This window comes from Somniosus microcephalus, chromosome 9, assembly GCF_052327205.1.
Source record: "Somniosus microcephalus isolate GS21.2 chromosome 9, FLI_Smic_1.0, whole genome shotgun sequence".
In the NCBI taxonomy this organism is placed as follows: Eukaryota; Metazoa; Chordata; class Chondrichthyes; order Squaliformes; family Somniosidae; genus Somniosus; species Somniosus microcephalus.
This window is the reverse complement of record NC_140995.1, coordinates 110,913,563-110,938,158: the sequence shown is the minus strand read 5'-3', so window position 1 is coordinate 110,938,158 and position 24,596 is coordinate 110,913,563. Positions and strand designations below refer to the sequence as shown.

At 42.6% G+C, this 24,596-nt stretch overlaps 1 pseudogene; it reads right to left on the bottom strand.

Moving 5' to 3' along the window:
• LOC147112597 (repulsive guidance molecule A-like) overlaps positions 1–24,596 on the bottom strand; it is a 79,819-nt pseudogene that overhangs the window by 3,252 nt on the left and 51,971 nt on the right.

Below are 24,596 nucleotides of genomic sequence, written 5' to 3'. Positions count from 1 at the left end.
CATAGCAGGAGTAGGACATTCGGCCCCTTGAGCCTGCTCCGCCATTCAATGAGATCATGGCTGATCATCCAAATTCAGTACCCTGTCCCTGCCTTCTCCCCATATCTCTTGATCCCTTTAGCCTTAAGAAATATATCTAACTCCTTCTTGAATATATTTAAGAATGAATTGACCTCCACTGCCTTCTGTGGTAGAGAATTCCACAGGTTCACCACTCTCTGGGTAAAGAAATTCCTCCTCATCTCTGTCCTAAATGGCTCACCCCTTATCCTTAGACTGTGACCCCTGGTTCTGGACTCCCCGGCCATCGGGAACATCCTTCCTGCAACTAGTCTGTCTAGTCCTGTTAGAATTTTATAAGTTTCAATGAGATCCCCTCTCATTCTTCTAAACTCCAGCGAGTATAAGCCCAATCGACCCAATCTCTCCTCATACGTCATTCCTGCCATCCCAGGTATCAGTCTGGCGAATCTTCGCTGCACTCCCTCTATGGCAAGAACATCCTTCCTCAGATAAGGTGACCAAAACTGCACACAATACTCAAGATGTGGTCTCACCAAGGCCCTGCACAACTGCAGCAAGACATCCTTGCTCCTGTACTCTAATCCTCTCGCTACGAAGGCCAACATACCATTTGCCTTCTTAACCGCCTGCTGCACCTGCATGCTTACCTTCAGCGACTGGTACACAAGGACACCCAGGTCTCGTTGCACTTCCCCTTCTCCCAATCTATTGTCATTCAGATAATAATCTGCCTTCCTTTTTTTGCCACCAAAGTGGATAACCTCGCATTTATCCACATTATACTGCATCTGCCATGCTTCTGCCCAATCACCCAACCTGTCCAAATCATACTGGAGTTTCTTGGCATCCTCCTCACAGCACACACGCCCACCCAGCTTTGTGTCATCTGCAAACTTGGAGATATTACATCTAGTTCCCTCATCTAGATCATTTATATATATTGTGAATAGCTGGGGTCCTAGGACCGATCCCTGTGGTACCCCACTAGTCACTGCCTGCCACTCGGAAAAAGACCCGTTTATTCCAACTCTTTGCTTCCTGTCTGCCAACCAGTTCTCTATCCAAGTCAGTACCTTGCCCCCAATCCCATGTGCCTTTACACACTAATCTCTTATGCGGGACCTTATCGAAAGCCTTCCAAAAGTCCAAATACATCACATCCACTGGTTCTCCCTTATCTATTCTACCAGTTACAGCCCCAAAAAATTCCAGTAGATTAGCCAGCACGATTTACCTTTTGTAAATCCATGTTGACTTTGTCCGATCCTCTCACTGTTTTCCGCTCTGCTATTACATCTTTTATAATGGACTTTAGCATTTTCCCCACTACTGATGTCAGGCTTACCAGTCTATAATTCTCCGTTTTCTCTCTACCACCTTTTTTGAACAGTGGGGTTACATTAGCTACCCTCCAATCCATGGGAACTGTTCCAGAGTCTATCGAATTTTGGAAGATGACCAGCAATGCATCTACTATTTCTAGGGCCACTTCCTTAAGTACCCTAGGATGTAGATTATCAGGCCCTGGGGATTTATCGGCCTTCAATCCCATCAATTTCCCTAACACTATTTCCCTACAAATACTGATTTCTTTCAGTTCCTCCCTCTCATTAGACCCTATGTTCCCCGACATCTCTGGGAGTTTATTTGTGTCCTCCTTTGTGAAGACAGAACCAAAGTATGTATTTAATTGGTCTGCCATTTCTTTGTTCCCCATTATAAATTCCCCTGATTCTGACTGCAAGGGACCTACGCTTGACTTCACCAATCTTTTTCTCTTCACATATCTATAAAAGCTTTTACAATCAGTTTTTATGTTCCCTGAAAGCTTACTCTCATACTCTATTTCCCCCCTCTTAATTAATCCCTTTGTCCTCCTTTGCTGAATGCTAAACAGCTCCCAATCCTCAGGTTTACTGCTTTTTCTGGCCAATTTATATGCCCTCTCCTTGGATCTTATGCTATCCCTAATTTCCCTTGTTAGCCACAGTTGAGTCACCTTTTTTGTTTTATTTTTATGCCAAACAGGGATGAACAAATTCTGTAGTTCATCCATGCGATCTTTGAATGTTTGCCATTGCCTATCCACCGTCAACCCTTTGAGTAACATTCCCAATCAATCCTACCCAACTCGCGCCTCATACCATCGTAGTTTCCTTTATTTAAATTCAGGACCCTAGTCTCTGAGTCAACTACTTCACTCTCCATCTTAATGAAGAATTCTATCATATTATGATCGCTCTGACCCAAGGGGCCTCGCACAACAAGATTGCTAATTAATCCTTTCTCATTACATAATATCCAGTCTAAGATGGCCTGATCTCTAGTTGGTTCCTCGACACATTGGTCCAGGAAACCATCCAGGAATTCCTCCTCCACAGTATTGTTACTAATTTGGTTAGCCCAATCTATATGTCGGTTAAAGTCACCCATGATAACTGCTGTGCCCTTATTGCATGCATCTCTAATTTCTCATTTAATTCTGTTAGTGATTGTTAACACCATTCTTTTGCTGAACTTTAACACAATTCTCTCGGCCAACATGAATACCATTCTGTAACTTACTGTGAACACCCTTCTGTTTGTGACCATTAACACCATTCTGTTATTGAATATTGACACCATTCCATTAGTGACCATTAGCACTATTCTGTTAGTAAATATTAGCACTATTTTGTTACTCCATAAACTTAAGATCATCCAAAACTCTGCTGCCCGTGCCCTAACTCGCACCAAGTCCCGTTCACCCATCACCCCTGTGCTTGCTGACCTACGTTGACTCCCGGTTAAGCAATGTCTTGATTTAAAAATTCTCATCCTTGTTTTCAAATCTCTCCATGGCCTCGGCCCTCCTCATCTCTGTAATCTCCTCCAGCCCTACAACCCTCCAAGATATCTGCGCTCCTCCAAATCATCCCCGATTTTAATCGCTCCACCATTGGTGGCTATGCCTTCAGCTGCCTAGGCCCAAAGCTCTGGAATTCCCTCCCTAAACCTCTCTGCCTCGCTACCTCTCTTTCCTCCTTTAAGATGCTCCTTAAAACCTACCTCTTTATGCCCTAATTTATCCTGATGTGGTTCAATTTGACAACGCTCCTGTAAAGCGCCGTACGACGTTAAATGCGCTATATAAATACTGGTTGTTGTTTCTGAACATTAACACCACTCTGTTAGTGATTGTTAACTTTAGCCAATTAGTGAACATCAAAGTGTAGCCAATTTGAAGCTAATTAAATGTGCCAATTTTTCAGTGTACTATATTACTAATGGTGAGGTCTCACTGCAAAATCCCCCTCGGACATCACCTTGCTGATTGCCGATATGTTGTGATGTGGTGAGATAGGCACATTAGTCAATTGCACAGATAGGTAATTGTTGTCAATCACTGGCCATGCACCCTGAACTCTGCATGTCTGAAAATCATTGTAAAATGTCCTGATGTGGAGACTCCCAAAGATGCCACAGTGCAGGTAGGTAGGTTTCTGGCGTTGTTTAAAGTAAAAGCTCTTCTCATATTTGCAGGTGTCTGGTAGGTGTAGATTCTCCTGATTATCTGCCGGGACCCGCGGACGAGGTAAAGAGGCTGCTCCGTCCTTGGAGCAATTATGCTGGATCATTAAGTCCTCGATTCCTTGCACAGCAGAATGGTACACCAGGTCACCGCGGCAGAACCAAGAAGTTCGTTGGGTACAGAGTGAGTAAGATCGTAAGGCCATGCAAAAGTCTTCATTCAAAGAATCGTCGAGATGTGTCGTGGCAGAAACAAATTCAGAATTGCAGCGAAGAATCCTGCACTGCGACATCACTGCAAACAACATTAAGGGTGAAGAATCCTTAGTACAAATGCACCAACAGATCAACTGAGAGTATTAATCATTAACACCACTGCAAATACACCTCGACCACAGGTGAAATTAGTAACAAAACCGCAGGTGCACGGGGACTGAGAATAAATCATTAATAACATCACATGTACACTGGGACTGAGAGTAAATCATTAATAATATCACACACTGGGACTGAGTAAATCATTAATAACGTCACAGGTACACTGGGACTGAGAGTAAATCATTAATAACATCACAGGTACACTGGGACAGAGAGTAAATCATTAAAAACATCACACTGGAACTGAGGTAAATCATCAATAACATCACACACTGGGACTGAGAGTAAATTATTAATAACATCACACACTGGGACTGAGAGTAAATCATTAATAACATCACACACTGGGACTGAGAGTAAATCATTAATAACATCACACTGGGACTGAGAGTAAACCATTAATAACGTCACAGGGACACTGGGACTGAGAGTAAATGATTAATAACATCACAGGTACACTGGGAATGAGGGTAAATCATTAATAACATCACACACTGGGACTGAGAGTAAATCATTAAAAACATATTGCTGGGACTGAGGGTAACTCATTAATAACATCACAGGTACACTGCGACCGAGAGTAAATCATTAATAACATCACAGGTACACTAGGACTGAGAGTAAATAATTAATAACATCACAGGTACACTGGGACTGAGAGTAAATAATTAATAACGTCACAGGTACACTGGGACTGAGAGTAAATCATTAATAACGTCACAGGTACACTGGGACTGAGAGTAAGTCATTAATAACATCACACACTGGGACTGAGAGTAAATCATTAATAACATCACACACTGGGACTGAGAGTAAATCATTAATAAGAACATAAGAAATAGGAGCAGGAGTAGGCCAATCGGCCCCTCGAGCCTGCTCCACCATTCAATAAGATCATGGCTGATCTGATCCTAACCTCAATTCTACTATCACTCTACATCAATCACGAACCCATGTGATCTCCTGGGAGAGGCGAAAAACCAGATAAAAAATCCAATGGCCAATTTGGGAGAAATAAATCTGGGAAATTCCTCTCCGACCCATCTAGGCGATCGAAACTCGTCCAGGAGATCACTGTCCCTATATTTTCTACAGTACGTACCTTCTGTAAAAGGTGATCTCCACCCCAGCCAGGAACAGGAATAGAACCATCTCCTGAAATCTAACACATAATTAGAACACAAGAAGTAGGAGCAGAACCAGGCTACACGGCCTCTGGGCACGATTCGTTATCCACAGGGCCATGACCGTTCCGAACATAGACTCATGTCCAATTTCCTGCCCACTCCCCGTAACCCCTAATTCCCTTCACTTCTAAGAAACTGTCTATTTCTGTTTTAAATTTATTTAATGATTTAGCTTCCACAGCTTTCTGGGGCAGCAAATTTCACAGACCTACTACCCTCTGAGTGAAGAAGTTTCTCCTCATCTCAGTTTTGAAAGAGCAGCCCCTTATTCTAAGATTATGCCCCCTAGTTCTAGTTTCACCCATCATTGGGAAGATCCTCACCACATCCACCCGATCAAGCCCCTTCACAATCTTATATGTTTCAATAAGATCGCCTCTCATTCTTCTGAACTCCAATGAGTAGAGTCCCAATCTACTCAACCTCTCCTCATATGTCCACCCCCTCATCCCTGGGATTAACCGAGTGAACCTTCTTTGTACTGACTCGAGAGCAAGTATGTCTTTTCTTAAGTATGGACACCAAAACTGTATGCAGTATTCCAGATGCGGTCTCACCAATACCTTGTACAACTGCAACAATACCTCCCTGTTTTTATATTCTATCCCCCTAGCAATAAAAGCCAACATTCCATTGGCCTTCTTGATCACTTGCTGCACCTGCGTACTAACTTTTTGAGTTTCGTGCACCAGGACCCCCAGATCCCTTTGTACGACAGTACTTTCCAGTTTCTTGCCATTAAGATAATAACTTGTTCTATGATTTTTCCTGCCAAAGTGCATAACCTCACACTTTCCAGTATTGTATTATCTTTGCCCACTTACTTAGCCTGTCTATGTCCCTTTGCAGGTTTTTTATGTCCTCCTCACTCACTACTTTCCTTCCCATCTTTGTATCATCTGCAAACTTTGATATGTTACACTCGGTCCCCTCCTCCAAATCATTAATATAGATTGTAAAGATTTGGGGACGCAGCACTGACCCCTGCGGAACACCAGTAGTTACTGATTGCCAGTCTGAGAACGAACCATTTATCCCAACTCTCTGCTTTCTGTTAGATAGCCAATCCTCCACCCATGCCAGAATATTACCCCCAATCCCATGATTTTTTATCTTGAGCAATAATCTTTTGTGTGGCACCTTGTCAAATGCCTTTTGGAAGTCTAAATACACTACGTCCACTGGTTCCCCTTTATCCACCCTGTATGTTACTTCCTCAAAGAACTCAAGCAAATTTGTCAAATGTGACTTCCCCTTCATAAAACCATGCTGACTTTGTCCTATTAAATTATGTTTATCCAAATGTCCCGTTACTGTCTCCTTAATAATGGACTCTAAAATTTTACCAACCACAGATGTTAGGCTAACAGGTCTATAGTTTCCCGCCTTCTGCCTACTACCCTTTTTAAATAAGGGTGTTACATTAGCAGTTTTCCAATCTGCCGGGACCTTTGCTGAGTCCAGGGAGTTTGGGAAAATAATTACCAATGCATCCACAATCCCTACCGCCACTTCCCTCAAGACCCTAGGATGTAAGCCATCAGGTCCAGGGGATTTATCCGCCTTGAGTCCCATTATTTTACCAAGTACCACTTCCTTAGTGATTTTAGTCGTATTTAGCTCCTCCCCGCCCCCCCCGCCCGCCAGAGCCCCCTATTTGTCCATTGTTGGGATATTCTTAGTGTCCTCTACCGTAAAGATAGATACAAAATAATTGTTCAGCGTTTTTGCCATCTCCATGTTTCCCACCATTAATTTCCCGGTCTCATCCTCTAAGGGACCAACATTTACTTTAGCCACCCTTTTTCTTTTTATATAACTATAGAAACTTTTGCTATCTGTTTTTATATTTTTAACATCACAGGTACACTGGGACTGAGAGTAAATCATTAATAAAATCATAGGTACATTGGAGCTGAGGGTAAATCATTAATAACATCACAGGTACACTGGGACTGAGAGGAAATCATTAATAACATCACAGGTACACTGGGACCGAGAGTAAATCATTAATAACACCACACTCTGGGACTGAGAGTAAATCATCAATAACATCACACACTGGGACTGAGAGTAAATCATTAATAATGTCACACACTGGGACTGAGAGTAAATCATTAATAACATCACACACTGGGACTGAGAGTAAATCATTAATAACATCACACACTGGGACTGAGTGTAAATCATTAATAACATCACACACTGGGACTGAGAGTAAATCATTAATAACATCACACACTGGGACTGAGTGTAAATCATTAATAACATCACACACTGGGACTGAGAGTAAATCATTAATAACATCACACACTGGGACTGAGTGTAAATCATTAATAACATCACACACTGGGACTGAGAGTAAATCATTAATAACGTCACAGGTACACTGGGACTGAGAGTAAATCATTAATAATGTCACAGGTACACTGGGACTGAGAGTAAATCATTAATAATGTCACAGGTACACTGGGACTGAGAGTAAATCATTAATAACATCACCGGTACACTGGGACTGAGAGTAAATCATTAATAATATCACACACTGGGACTGAGAGTAAATCATTAATAACATCATAGGTACACTGGGACTGAGAGTAAATCATTAATAACATCACAGGTACACTGGGACTGAGAGTAAATCATTAATAACATCACACTCTGGGACTGAGAGTAAATCATTAATAACATCACACACTGGGACTGAGAGTAAATCATTAATAACGTCACAGGTACACTGGGACTGAGAGTAAATTATTAATAATGTCACAGGTACACTGGGACTGAGAGTAAATCATTAATAACATCACACACTGGGACTGAGAGTAAATCATTAATAACGTCACAGGTACACTGGGACTGAGAGTAAATCATTAATAACATCACACACTGGGAATCAGGGTAAATCATTAATAACATCACACACTGGGACTGAGAGTAAATCATTAATACCATCACAGGTACACTGGGACTGAGAGTAAATCATTAATAACATCACAGGTACACTGGGACTGAGAGTAAGTCATTAATAACATCACACACTGGGACTGAGTGTAAATCATTAATAACATCACGCACTGGGACTGAGAGTAAATCATTAATAACATCACAGGTACACTGGGACTGAGTAAATCATTAGTAACATCACACACTGAGACAGAGAGTAAACCATTAATAACGTCACAGGTACACTGGGGCTGAGAGTAAATCATTAATGACATCACACACTGGGACAGAGAGTAAATCATTAATAACATCACACACTGGGACTGAGAGTAAATCATTAATAATGTCACAGGTACACTGGGATTGAGAGTAAATCATTAATAACATCACAGGTACATTGGGACTGAGATTAAACCATTAATAACATCACACACTGGGACTGAGATTAAATCATGAATAACATCACACACTGGGACTGAGTAAATCATTAATCACGTCACAGGTACACTGGGACTGAGAGTAAATCATTAATAACATCACACACTGGGAATGAGGGTAAATAATTAATAACATCACACACTGGGACTGAGGGTAAATCATTAATAACATCACACACTGGGACTGAGAGTAAATCATTAATAACATCACAGGTACACTGGGACTGAGTGTAAATCATTAATAACATCACACACTGGGACTGAGAGTAAATCATTAATAAAATCACAGGTACACTGGGACTGAGAGTAAATCATTAATAACGTCACAGGTTCACTGGGACTGAGTAAATCATTAATAACATCACACACTGGGACTGAGAGTAAATCATTAATAACATCACACACTGGGACTGAGAGTAAATCATTAATAACATCACACACTGGGACTGAGAGTAAATCATTAATAACGTCACAGGTACACTGAGACGGAGAGTAAATCATTAATAACGTCACAGGTACACTGGGACGGAGAGTAAATCATTAATAACATCACACACTGGGAATGAGGGTAAATCATTAATAACATCACAAACTGGGACTGAGGGTAAATCATTAATAACGTCACAGGTACACTGGGACTGAGTGTAAATCATTAATTACATCACAGGTAAACTGGGACTGAGAGTAAATCATTAATAACATCACACACTGGGACTGAGAGTGAATCATTAATAACATCACACACTGGGACTGAGAGTAAATCATTAACAACATCACACACTGGGACTGAGAGTAAATCATTAATAACACCACGGATACACTGGGACTGAGAGTAAATCATTAATAACATCACACAAGGACTGAGAGTAAATCATTAATAACATCACACACTGGGACTGAGAGTAAATCATGAATAACATCACTGGTTCACTGGGACTGAGAGTAAATCATTAATAACACCACACACTGGGACTGAGAGTAAATCATTAATAATGCCACAGGTACAATGGAAATGAGGGTAAATCATGAATAACATTACAGGTACACTGGGACTGAGAGCAAAACATTAATAACATCACACGCTGGGACTGAGAGCAAAACATTAATAACATCACACTGGGACTGAGGGTAAATCATTATTAACATCACAGGTACACTGGGACTGAGAGTAAATGATTAATAACATCACACACTGGGACTGAGAGTAAATCATTGATAACATCACACGCTGGGACTGAGAGTAAATCATTAATAACGTCACAGGGACACTGGGACTGAGAGTAAATCATTAATAAAATCACACACTGGGACTGAGAGTAAATCATTAATAACGTCACAGGTTCACTGGGACTGAGAGTAAATCATTAATAACATCACACACTGGGACTGAGAGTAAATCATTAATAACACCACACACTGGGACTGAGAGTAAATCATTAATAACATCACACACTGGGACTGAGAGTAAATCATTAATAACATACACACTGGGACTGAGAGTAAATCATCCATAAGAACATAAGAAATTGGAGCAGGAGTAGGCCAATTGGCCCCTCGAGCCTGCTCCACCATTCAATAAGATCATGGCTGATCTGATCCTAACCTCGATTCTAATATCACTCTACATCCCTCTCGAACCCATGTGATCTCCTGGGAGAGGCGAAAAACCAGATAAAAAGCCCAATGGCCAATTTGGGAGAAAAAAATCTGGGAAATTCCTCTCTGACCCATCTAGGCGATCGAAACTCGTCCAGGAGATCACTGTCCCTATATTTTCTACAGTACTTACCTTCTGTAAAAAGTGATCTCCACCCCAGCCAGGAACAGGAATAGAACCATCTCCTGAAATCTACACGTAATTAGAACACAAGAAGTAGGAGCAGAACCAGGCTACACGGCCCCTGGGCCCGCTCCGTTAACCACAGGCCATGACCATTCCGAACATAGACTCATGTCCAATTTCCTGCCCGCTCCCCGTAACCCCTAATTCCCTTTACTGCTAAGAAACTGTCTATTTCTGTTTTAAATTTATTTAATGATTTAGCTTCCATAGCTTTCTGGGGCAGCAAATTTCACAGACCTACAACCCTCTGAGTGAAGAAGTTTCTCCTCATCTCAGTTTTGAAAGAGCAGCCCCTTATTCTAAGATTATGCCCCCTAGTTCTAGTTTGACCCATCATTGGGAAGATCCTCACCACATCCACCCGATCAAGCCCCTTCACAATCTTATATGTTTCAATAAGATCGCCTCTCATTCTTCTGAACTCCAATGAGTAGAGTCCCAATCTACTCAACCTCTCCTCATATGTCCACCCCCTCATCCCCGGGATTAACCGAGTGAACCTCCTTTGTACTGACTCGAGAGCAAGTATGTCTTTTCTTAAGTATGGACACCAAAACTGTATGCAGTATTCCAGGTGCGGTCTCACCAATACCTTGTACAACTGCAACAATACCTCCCTGTTTTTATATTCTATCCCCCTAGCAATAAAAGTCAACATTCCATTGGCCTTCTTGATCACTTGCTGCACCTGCGTACTAACGTTTTGAGTTTCGTGCACCAGGACCCCCAGATCCCTTTGTACGACAGTACTTTCCAGTTTCTTGCCATTAAGATAATAACTTGCTCTATGATTTTTCCTGCCAAAGTGCATAACCACACACTTTCCAGTATTGTATTCCATCTGCCAAATCTCTGCCCACTTACTTTGCCTGTCTATGTCCCTTTGCAGGTTTTTTATGTCCTCCTCACTCACTACTTTCCTTCCCATCTTTGTATCATCTGCAAACTTTGATATGTTATACTCGGTCCCCTCCTCCAAATCATTAATATAGATTGTAAAGAGTTGGGGACCCAGCACTGACCCCTGCGGAACACCAGTAGTTACTGATTGCCAGTCTGAGAACGAACCATTTATCCCAACTCTCTGCTTTCTGTTAGATAGCCAATCCTCCACCCATGCCAGAATATTACCCCCAATCCCATGATTTTTTTATCTTGAGCAATAATCTTTTGTGTGGCACCTTGTCAAATGCCTTTTGGAAGTCTAAATACACAACGTCCACTAGTTCCCCTTTATCCACCCTGTATGTTACTTCCTCAAAGAACTCGAGCAAATTTGTCAAACATGACTTCCCCTTCATAAAACCATGCTGACTTTGTCCTATTAAATTATGTTTACCCAAATGTCCCGTTACTGTCTCCTTAATAATGGACTCTAAAATTTTACCAAACACAGATGTTAGGCTAACAGGTCTATAGTTTCCAGCTTTCTGCCTACTACCCTTTTTAAATAAGGGTGTTACATTAGCAGTTTTCCAATCTGCCGGAACCTTTGCTGAGTCCAGGGAGTTTCGGAAAATTATTACCAATGCATCCACAATCCCTACCAGCACTTCCCTCAAGACCCTAGGATGTAAGCCATCAGGTCCAGGGGATTTATCCGCCTTGAGTCCCATTATTTTACCAAGTACCACATCCTTAGTGATTTTAATCGTATTTAGCTCCTCCCCCCGCTAGAGCCCCCTATTTGTCCAGTGTTGGGATATTCTTAGTGTTCTCTACCGTAAAGATTGCTACAAAATAATTGTTCAGCGTTTTTACCATCTCCATGTTTCCCACCATTAATTTCCCGGTCTCATCCTCTAAGGGACCAACATTTACTTTAGCCACCCTTTCTCTTTTTATATAACTATAGAAACTTTTGCTATCTGTTTTTATATTTTTAACATCACAGGTACACTGGGACTGAGAGTAAATCATTAATAAAATCACACGTACATTGGACCTGAGGGTAAATCATTAATAACATCACAGGTACACTGGGACTGAGGGTAAATCATTAATAACATCACACACTGGGACTGAGAGTAAATCATTAATAACATCACGCATTGGACTGAGAGTAAATCATTAATAACGTCACAGGTACACTGGGACTGAGAGTAAATCATTAATAACACCACAGGTACACTGGGATTGAGTAAATCATTAATAACATCACACACTGGGACTGAGAGTAAATCATTAATAACACCACAGGTACACTGGGACTGAGAGTAAATCATTAATAACATCACACACTGGGAATGAGGGTAAATCATTAATAACATCACACTCTGGGACTGAGAGTAAATCATTAATAACATCATACACTGGGACTGAGAGTAAATCATTAATAACATCACAGGTACACTGGGACTGAGAGTAAATCATTAATAACTTCACAGGTACACTGGGACTGAGAGTAAATCATTAATAACGTCACAGGTACACTGGGACTGAGAGTAAATCATTAATAACATCACACACTGGGACTGAGAGTAAATCATTAATAACGTCACAGGTACAGTGGGAATGAGAGTAAATCATTAATAACATCACAGGTACACTGGGACTGAGAGTAAATCATTAATAACGTCACAGGTTCACTGGGACTGAGAGTAAATCATTAATAACATCACACACTGGGACTGAGAGTAAATCATTAATAACATCACGTACTGGGACTGAGAGTAAATCATTAATAACGTCACAGGTTCACTGGGACTGAGAGTAAATCATTAATAACATCACACACTGGGACTGAGAGTAAATCATTAATAACATCACGCACTGGGACTGAGAGTAAATCATTAATAACATCACAGGTACACTGGGACTGAAAGTAAATCATTAATAACATCACACACTGGGACTGAGAGTAAATGATTAATAACATCACACACTGGGACTGAGAGTAAATCATTATTAACATCACAGGTACACTGGGACTGAAAGTAAATCATTAATAACATCACACACTGGGACTGAAAGTAAATCATTAATAACATCACACACTGGGACTGAGAGTAAATCATTAATAATATCACACACTGGGACTGAGAGTAAATCATTAATAACATCACACACTGGGATTGAGAGTAATTCATTAATAACATCACAGGTACACTGGGACTGAGAGTAAATCATTAATAATATCACACACTTGGACTGAGAGTAAATCATTCATAACATCACACACTGGGTCTGAGAGTAAATCATTAACAACGTCACAGGTTCACTGGGACTGAGAGTAAATCATTAATAACATCACGTACTGGGACTGAGAGTAAATCATTAATAACATCACACACTGGGACTGAGAGTAAATCATTAATAATATCACACACTGGGACTGAGAGTAAACCATTAATAACATCACAGGTACACTGGGACTGAGAGTAAATCATTAATAACGTCACAGGTTCACTGGGACTGAGAGTAAATCATTAATAACATCACACACTGGGACTGAGAGTAAATCATTAATAAAATCACGTACTGGGACTGAGAGTAAATCATTAATAACATCACGCACTGGGACTGAGAGTAAATCATTAATAACGTCACAGGTTCACTGGGACTGAGAGTAAATCATTAATAACATCACGCACTGGGACTGAGAGTAAATCATTAATAACATCACAGGTACAGTGGGACTGAGAGTAAATCATTGATAATATCACACACTGGGAGTGAGAGTAAATCATTAATAACATCACAGGTACACTGGGACTGAGAGTAAAGCATTAATAACAACACCGGTACACTGGGACTGAGAGTAAATCATTAATAACATCACACACTGGGACTGGGAGTAAATCATTAACAACATCACACACTGGGACTGAGAGTAAATCATTAATGCCATCACAGGTACACTGGGACAGAGAGTAAATCGTTAAAAACAACACAGGTACACTGGGACTGGGAGTAAATCATTAAAAACATCACAGGTACACTGGTGTATTGATCAATAACATGTCATTCTATAGTGGACACTAGGTGGAGCCGTGGAGCTGTGTAGAGCTGTACATAGCTGTATGTATAAGACTACACTACCCAGCTGTATGTATCTTAAGACTACATTTCCCATGAGGCACTAGGCTACCCACAAGGCAGCAGTCAAGATGGATGCCTCTACAGATACTGTACCTAGTCCACATGTGCTCAATAAAAGTGTCTAGCAAAAGCTAGCTGTGTTCATAATAAGAATGTCTATTTATTAATGAACATGAGATGGTACCATGATGGTGAATATCTGCTGAAAATTGTGAAAAGCGACATGGAGAATTTGAAGCCACCAGAGCGTTTGAAACTCACAGGAAATATCGACCACAATTGGCAGACTTTTAAACAACAATTCGAACTCTACATTGCAGCCATCGGATTCGGTACGAAGCCAGACACAAGGAAGATAGCGTTGCTGCTTATGGTTGCAGGCCCACAGGCGATAGAGGTATTTAATACATTTGTATTTAATCCAGAGGAGAACAGAGAAAAATTAGAAGATGTGCTAAAAAAATTTGATGCACATTGCTCTCCCAAAAAGAATGAGACCTATGAAAGATACATCTTCTGTTCTCGGACACAGCAGCAAACTGAGACTTTTGATAGCTTTATAACTGATCTGAAACTGAAAGCACAGACATGTAATTTCTCTGAGCTCAAAGCATCCATGATTCGTGACCAGATTGTGTTTGGTATTCATGATAAAAAAGTCAGGGAACGTCTGTTGAGAGAAACCGAACTAAATTTGGAAAATGCGGTGAAAATATGCCAAGCTCGCGAGCTAGCTCGAAAGCACGCGAAGACTTTCAGTGAAATCAATAATGATGCGATTGTAATGAGTGATAATGCTGCTGTCGGTGCTGTGTCCTACAAGGGGAAGAAACGTGGGCAGAACAGAAATGAAAAGCAATCGGAGGATGAAATTTTTAATTGTAAACGCTGTGGTTACAAACACCAGTTAAGACAATGCCCAGCGTTTGGAAAAATGTGCACAAAGTGTAATGGAAAGAATCACTTTGCCAAACAATGCTTTTCAAAAGTACAAACTAAGAAAGGGCAACGAGTTAATGTAATTGAGGACACTGATTTAAGTGAGACATTTTTTGTAGGAATAGTGTCAAGTGACAATATCAAAAAGGATACAGAAAATGTGCAGCCCTCAGAAATGGACAATGCTGAACATAAAGTCAATGCAGTAAAAGTGGACAAATGGATGATCCCACTGCAGATAAATGGAGCATTAGTTACATTGAAACTAGACACTGGGGCAAAAGCAAACTTAATCAGTATGAGTGACATTAAATATATGAAAGAAAAGCCCAAAATACAGAAAAAGTCAGTACTACTGAAGAACTATAATGGACAGAAAATAGATAGCTTAGGTGTATGCAGACTTAAAGTGACAGTCAAAGACAAAGTGCATCATCTCATGTTTTCTGTTGTGGCTGAAGGACTTGATTCTCTACTAGGTGACAAAGCTTGTGAGGACTTAGAACTGGTCAAGAGAGTCTACCGTATAAACTGTGCCATAAGCAGACCAGATGACTCGATGGATTCTGTAGTGAATAATTTTCAGGATGTGTTCAAAGGATTTGGAGTTCTACCATTCACTTACAAGATCCAGCTAAAGGAGGATGCTCAGCCAGTGGTACATGCTCCACGAAGAGTTCCAGCACCCCTGCGTGACCGGCTCAAGAATGAACTGGACAGAATGACCACACTAGGAGTCATCAGGAAAGTCGAAGAGCCAACAGACTGGGTTAACTCCATGGTATGTGTAAAGAAAAAGAACAATGATCTAAGAATATGCATGGATCCAAAGGACTTAAATGCAAACATAAAACGTGAACACTACCAGATTCCCAAGCGAGAAGAAATCACCAGTGAAATGTCAGGTGCCAGATACTTTACAAAGCTCGATGCCTCACGAGGATTTTGGCAACTAAAACTGGATGAAGAGAGCACCAAATACTGTACCTTCAACACACCATTTGGCAGGTATTGTTTCCTCAGAATGCCTTTCGGGATAATATCTGCATCTGAAATCTTTCATAGAGCGATAGAACACATAATTGAAGGTCTGGAAGGAGTTCGGGTCTATGTTGATGACATCAACATCTGGGGCTCCACACTGAAAGAAGACAATGAGAGACTGACTAAAGTGCTACAGAGCATACGCTGGAATGGACTGAAGCTCAACAAAGCCAAGTGTCAGTTTGGCGTCCAGGAAGTCACTTTCCTAGGAGATAATCTATCTGGTAAAGGAATAGAGCCAGATATGGAAAAAGTAAACGCCATACTCAAAATGCCCCGACCCACTGACAAAAAAGGAGTGCTACGCATCATGGGGATGATAAACTTCATTGGAAAGTTCATTCCTAACTTGTCAGCCAAGACAGCCTGCCTGCGAGACCTGCTACATAAAACAAATGAGTTCGCATGGACAGAAAGACATGGAACTCCCAGGATTGCCGTTAGCGACAATGGTCCGTGCTTCAACTGTAAGGAGTGGCAACAGTTTGCAGCACATTATGACTTTCAGCACATCACATCCAGTCCTTTGTATGCTCAGTCAACTGGTAAGGCAGAGAAAGGTGTTCAAGTTCTCAAGCAGCTACTGAAGAAAGCGACAGAAAGCAAGTCTGGTCCTTATCTCGCCCTGCTGAGCTACCGAGCCTCACCTTTAGACTCTGGTTCTTCACCTGCTGAACTACTAATGGGTCGCAAGTTGCGCACCACGCTACCCTGCTGTGCAAAAGAACAGCAAAGTGAGGAACTGAGACAGAGACTTCAGCTGTTAAAGCTGAAACAGAAATCATACTATGACAAGTCATCCAAAACTCTAAAACCATTGACAAGGGATGATGTTGTCAGGATTGAAGATCCAGATGCATGGAACAGGAAAGCTACAGTTCTTGAGGAAGTAGGACCAAGGTCATACACTGTTAGAACTGAGGAAGGACAGATTCTCAGGAGGAACCGCCATTCCCTCCTAAAAACACAAGAGACTATTCAAGAGCAGATTGATGACAATGCCGCAACTGCATCTTGTCATTCACCGCCAGAACAATCTCATGAAGACACATCAGACTTACCCATGTTGAGAAGATCCACACGTGAAGTAAAAAAGCCTGATAGACTTAATCTTTGAGTACAATGTAAAGCTTTGAAAATGTGTTGACTGTTTTGAAAATGTTTATGTTTATAGAGCACTAACAAAAGTGTTACTGATATTATCTTTATTGTTTTCTTGAAAGTTGATTGATATTGATTTTTTTAAACCTCAAAGAAAGGGGGCTGTAATGATCAATAACATGTCATTCTATAGTGGACACTAGGTGGAGCCGTAGAGCTGTGTAGAGCTGTACATAGCTGTATGTATAAGACTACACTACCCAGCTGTATGTATATTAAGACTACATTACCCATGAGGCACTAGGCTACCCAGAAGGCAGCAGTCAAGATGGGTGCCTCTACAGATACTGTACCTAGTCCACATGTGCTCAATAAAAGTGTCTAGCAAAAGCTAGCTGTGTTCATAATAAGAATGTCTATTTATTAATGAACATAAGAACTGGGACTGAGAGTAAATCATTAAAAACATCACAGGTACACTGGGACAGAGAGTAAATCATTAAAAACATCACAGGTACACTGGGACTGAGAGTAAATCATTAATAACATCACCGGTACAATGGGACTGAGAGTAAATCATTAATAACATCACACACTGGGACTGGGAGTAAATCATTAATAACATCACACATTGGGACTGGGAGTAAATCATTAATAACATCACACACTGGGACTGGGAGTAAATCATTAATAACATCACAGCTACACTGGGACTGAGAGTAAATCATTAATAACATCACACACTGGGACTGGGAGTAAATCATTAATAACATCACAGCTACACTGGGACTGAGAGTAAATCATTAATACCATCACAGGTACACTGGGACGGAGAGTAAATCATTAATAACATCACATGTACACTGGGACTGAGAGTAAATCATTAATAACATCACACACTGGGACTGAGAGTAAATCATTAAAAACGTTACTGGGACTGAGGGTAAATCATTAATAACATCACAGGTACACTGGGACTGAGAGCAACTCAGAGAGTTGGGATAAATGGTTCGTTCTCACACTGGCAATCAGTAACTAGTGGTGTTCCGCAGGGGTCAGTACTGGTTTCCCAACTCTTTACAATCTATATTAACGATTTGGAGGAGGGGACCGAGTGTAACATATCAAAGTTTGCAGATGATACAAAAATGGGAGGGAAAGTAGTGAGTGAGGAGGACATAAAGAACCTGCAAAGTGACATAGACAGGCTAAGTAAGTGGGCAGAGATTTGGCAGATGGAATACAATACTGGAAAGTGTGAGGTTATGCACTTTGACAGGAAAAATCATAGAGCAAGTTATTATCTTAATGGCAAGAAACTGGAAAGTACTGAAGTACAAAGGGATCTGGGGGTCCTGGTGCACGGAACTCAAAAAGTTAGTATGCAGGTGCAGCAAGTGATCAAGAAGGCCAATGGAATGTTGGCTTTTATTGCTAGGGGGATAGAATATAAAAACAGGGAGTTATTGCTGCAGTTATACAAGGTATTGGTGAGACCGCACCTGGAATACTGCATACAGTTTTGGTGTCCATACTTAAGAAAAGACATACTTGGTCTCGAGTCAGTACAAAGAAGGTTCACTCAGTTAATCCCGGGGATGAGGGGGTGGTCATATGAGGAGAGGTTGAGTAGATTGGGACTCTACTCATTGGAGTTCAGAAGAATGAGAGGCGATCTTATTGAAACATATAAGATTGTGAAGGGGCTTGATCGGGTGGATGTGGTGAGGATGTTCCCAATGATGGGTGAAACTAGAACTAGGGGGCATAATCTTAAAATAAGGGGCTGCTCCTTCAAAACTGAGATGAGGAGAATCTTCTTCACTCAGAGAGTGGTAGGTTTGTGGAATTTGCTGCCCCAGAAAGCTGTGGAAGCTACATCATTAAATAAATTTAAAACAGAAATAGATAGTTTCGTAGAAGTAAAGGGAATTAAGGGTTACGGGGAGCGGGCAGGAAATTGGACATGAGTCTAGGTTCGGAATGGTCATGGCCCTGTGGGTAGAGGAGCGGGTCCAGGGGCCGTGTAGCCTGGTTCTGCTCCTACTTCTTGTGTTCTAATTCTGTGTTAGATTTCAGGAGATGGTTTTATTCCTCTTCCTGGCTGGGGTAGAGATCGCCTTTACAGAAGGTAAGTACTGTAGAAAATATAGGGACAGAGTGATCTCCTGGAAGAGTTTCGATCGCCTAGATGGGTCGGACAGGAATTTCCCAGATTTTTTCTCCCAAATTGGCCATTGGGTTTTTTATCTGGTTTTTCGCCTCTCCCAGGAGATCACATGGGTTCTGGTGGGATGGAGAGTGATAGAAGATTTGAGGTTAGGATCAGATCAGCCATGATCTTATTGAATGGTGGTGCAGGCTCGAGGGGCCGATTGGCCTACTCCTGCTCCTATTTCTTATGTTCTTATGTTCTTAACATCACACACTGGGACTGGGAGTAAATCATTAATAACATCACAGGTACACTGGGACTGAGAGTAAATCATTAATAACATCACAGGTACACTGGGACTGAGAGTAAATCATTGATAACATCACAGGTACACTGGGACTGAGAGAATTTAGAACTACTAACAATTAAGTGTCGCCCTTTTTATTTACCGAGGGAAATCTCTGCTATTCTCATGGCAGCAGTCTACATTCAGCCACAAGCTGATGCAAACGCTGCACTGAGTGAACTTTACAGTGAGATCAGTAAACTTCAGAACCGGTATCCCGAGGCAGTTCCTATCATTGCGGGAGACTTCAACCATTGTAGTTTAAAGAAAGTATTGCCGAAATACTTTCAACACATCTCCTGTCCGACAAGAAATGGAAAAACTCTAGATCACTGCTATACAACAATAAAGCACGCCTACCGTGCCATTGCTCAGCCGGGCTTTGGCAAATCAGACCACATTTCCGTACTCCTACTTCCTGTTTACAAACAGAAGTTAAAGAGCACACCCACAACAGTAAAAACGGTGTGAAGCTGGACAGCGGACACAGAACTACAACTGCAGGGCGGGTTGGAAATAACGGACTGGAGTGTTTTCAAGAACCCAGACCTGGATGTGTACGCAGGTCACGTTACTGGATACATTAACAGACTGGTGGATGAATGCATTCCTATCAAGACTCCGTTTATTTCCTAACTGCAAACCATGGATGAACTCAGACATTCGCAACAAACTAAGAGAACGGCGTACCGCTTTCAAATCAGGGGACACCGAACTCTACAAGAAGGCCAAGTATGACCTCAGAAAGGCTGTCAAAGCAGCAAAAAGAGACTATAAGAACAAACTAGAGTCTCAGTATGGCAGGGGCTCTGACGCCAGACGCATGTGGCAGGGACTAAGGGCCATCACCAACTACAAGGGGAGCTCAGCGGGAGTCACCAACACCGATCCCTCCCTACCAGACGAACTGAATACTTTTTATGCTCGCTTTGAGAGGGAGAACACTGAGCCGGCCATCAAAACCCCCAGCCACCCAAAGGATTACACATTACAGCTGACTGAATCCGAGGTCCGGAGAACCTTCAGGAGGGTGAAAGCACGGAAGGCAGCCGGCCCAGACGGGGTTTCACCCCGTGTCTTCAAGACCTGTGCAGACCAGCTGGCTCCTGTGTTCACGGACATTTTTAACATCTCATTGCAGCAGTCTGTTGTACCAGTGTGCTTCAAGGAGACAACCATTGTGCCGTTACCTAAGAAGACCAAGGTAACAGGCCTCAATGACTATCGTCCCGTGGCTCTAACATCTATAGCCATGAAGTGCCTGGAAAAGCTGGTCATGACACACATAAGCAGCATCATATCCGATTCCTTGGACCCATTCCAGCTCGCATATCGGGCGAACAGGTCTGTAGACGATGCCATCTCCCTAACTAACACTACACACTGCCCTGGAACACCTAGACAGGAGGGACACTTACGTCAGACTGTTGTTCATTGACTACAGTTCTGCATTTAATACTATTATTCCCTCCAAGCTGGTCCTGAAACTGAGGGGCCTAGGCCTGGGCACCCCCATCTGCAATTGGATTCTGGATTTCCTGACTGGTAGGCCTCAAGTGGTGAAAATAGGGAACAACACCTCATCCACTCTGGTCCTCAACACCGGAGCGCCACAAGGCTGCTGCCTCAGTCCTTGGCTGTACTCTCTGTTTACACATGACTGTACAGCCATACACAGCAACAACCGGATTATCAAGTTTGCCGACGACACCACAGTAATTGGCCTGATAAGCAACGATGACGAGACGGAGTACAGAGATGAGATAGTCCAGCTGATGAGATGGTGCAATGACAACAACCTTGCCCTGAACGTTGGCAAGACTAAGGAGCTCATCGTGGACTTCAGAAGCCACCGAGGGAACCATCGCCCCATCAGCATAGACGGGACACCAGTGGAAGTCGTCAGTTGCTTCCGATTCATGGGACTGCAGATCTCTGATGACCTGGCCTGGAACCATAATACAGAGGCTATGCTGAAGAAGGCACACCAGCGCCTTTACCCTCTACGGTGCCTGAGGAAATGCGGCATAAGCACACAGTGGCTTGTGAACTTTTACCGCGGCACCATAGAGAGTGTCCTGATGAGTGGTGTCAATGTGTGGTATGGTAACACCACTGCACAGAACAAGAAAGCCATCCAGAGAGTTGTGAATATGGCAGAAAAGATCATCGGGTGTGCACTTCTGTCCATCGAGGAGATCTTCCAGACCAGGTGCCGGAACAAGACCCGCTCCATCATCCAGGACCCCAATCACCCTGGGCACAAACTGTTCTCCCTCCTGCGGTCCGGACGTCGGTACCGCAGCATCCGAACCAGGACAAGCAGGTTTAAGAACAGTTTCTATCCACAGGCAGTGCGCCTACTGAACAGCTAAGCCACACTGCCCCATATATTATGGTTATATGTTTATGTAAATATTATACTTATATTACCATATATTTATCATATTACATTACTATTATTTCCAGTGGTAGTTGAGGCTTTTTTGCACTATCCATCATATCCTGCAACTTGGACTGTTATTGCTATACTTTCTGCTTATTTGCTAATTGTTTTTATTTATATTTGTTTTTATTTTTTGCTTTTATATTTATATGCTTGTATTGTGGGAGTGAGTGGGGAGTAAGCATTCCATTGTACTAGTTACATATGGCAATAAAATGATCTTGAATCTTGAATCTTGAAAAAAAAAAAATTAATAACATCACAGGTACACTGGGACTGAGCGTAAATCATTAATAACATCACAGTTACACTGGGACTGAGAGTAAATCATTAATAACATCACACACCGGGACAGAGAGTAGATCATTAATAACATCACACACTGGGACTGAGCGTAAATCATTAATAACATCACAGTTACACTGGGACTGAGAGTAAATCATTAATAACATCACAGGTACACTGGGACTGAGAGTAAATCATTAATAACATCACACACTGGGACTGAGAGTAAATCATCAATAACACCACACACTGGGACTGAGAGTAAATCATTAATAACATCACAGGTACACTGGGACTGAGAGTAAATCGTTAAATCTATCACACACTGGGACTGAGAGTCAATCATTAAAAACATCACACACTGGGACTGTGAGTAAATCATTAATAACTGATGTGCCATCAATAACTCAAAGACAGGGGCCGAGAAATTCGGTTGGTAGCGCCAGCGATTAACGCCTAAAGAGCCCGAGAATTGGGGCGTTACCCAATTTTCGGGAGAGCGCAGTGAATATAGCGCCACCTCCCATATTGAGTATCCTTTTAGCGCCGGCGCTAACTCTTTTCGCTCGCCCGCGGGCGCAGGCTGATCATGACGTCATTTCAGTGTGCAACGCTTTTTTGGCGCTCTGGACCGGATATTCGGTGCCGCCCGCAACCTTTTCGCCTGGCGCTATTAGTGACAGTTGGATGGAGTGTTCCCAGGCCCTTCTCGGACTCGGGGGGCGCTATTAAAAGGGGACAGCACTAGTATAAAAGCTGCAGCCATTTGGCGTGGCCCTTCTGATCGTTGCTGGAGAGAGTTGCTGACCTTCTGTTGGACAGTAATTTTCTCATTGAGCCTTCGGAGGCACTGGCACTGGCAGCTTGAGGGCCCGGCTCCCGAGCTGGTGATGCAGCATCTGAAAGCAGGGAGGTGGAAGAGTGGCTTTAGCAAAAGGACAGCTTGGCAGCAAGGGATGCCAGATTGCGGCAAGGCTATGACATGGGTCCACAGTGCGAAAGCATGCTGGCGGGGGGAACAAGTGGAAGGAGACAGTTGTAATAGGTGAGAACCTTACCATCGCTGTCGACAATGGGGTCGGCAGCTGCAGTGGTTACAGGACCACTCAGACGTCCTCCAAGAATCTGGTGGACTCTCTCCTCGAGATCCGTGAGAGTGACCACTTATGGAGGCCCTCCACCGGTGCGAAGCTGGTCTTTGCCAATCCTCGCCAGCTTGGACTGCAGGGGAAAGGAGGGGAAGTTATGTTACATGATGCCCTGAGTGATCATCTCATGCCCCCCATGGTGCAAGAGCCCTTACATGATGCCTTGAGTCAAATGCGCATGTGTGTGCCCAGAAAGGGCAATGGGTGCTTGCTGGCACATGGCCAATGGGGCACAGCCCACCCTGTAGCCATAAAGCCAGGTGCAAATGAAGGGATGCAGAAGTTTGCAGAAACAACACTCGCCCTCACGACCCGAGAGAGTTCGTTGAATTTCTTTCTGCATTGGACAGGGCTCCTGGTCACCATGCTGCTGGAGTTGACCCTCTGGCATACATCCCTCCAAGTCCTTATGATTCGGCCTCATGCCATTGTCTGGGTAGAGAACATCTTGCCGGCGCTCCACTGCAGCCACCAATTGCTCCAGAGCCTCATTGGTGAAGCGCTCTGCTCTCTGTCTCACCTTCTCCATCTGGTCCAAGTTTTTAGCGCCAGAGAAGGGCCTGCGCCGATTCTGAGGCCTGCAAGGCGAAGAGTGTGCATGCTGAAGCTGACTGACCCACCCCTTTAAGAGCTGGCCGGCGCCTGGAAGTCTCGTGGTCATCAGTAATAGAGAGCACCTGCGCTGCGCCCGTCCGCTCCGATATTGGGTTGCGCCAGAAGATTAGCGCCTTAGGAGCCCCGTGTAATGCCTGAATTCGCGCCTCAA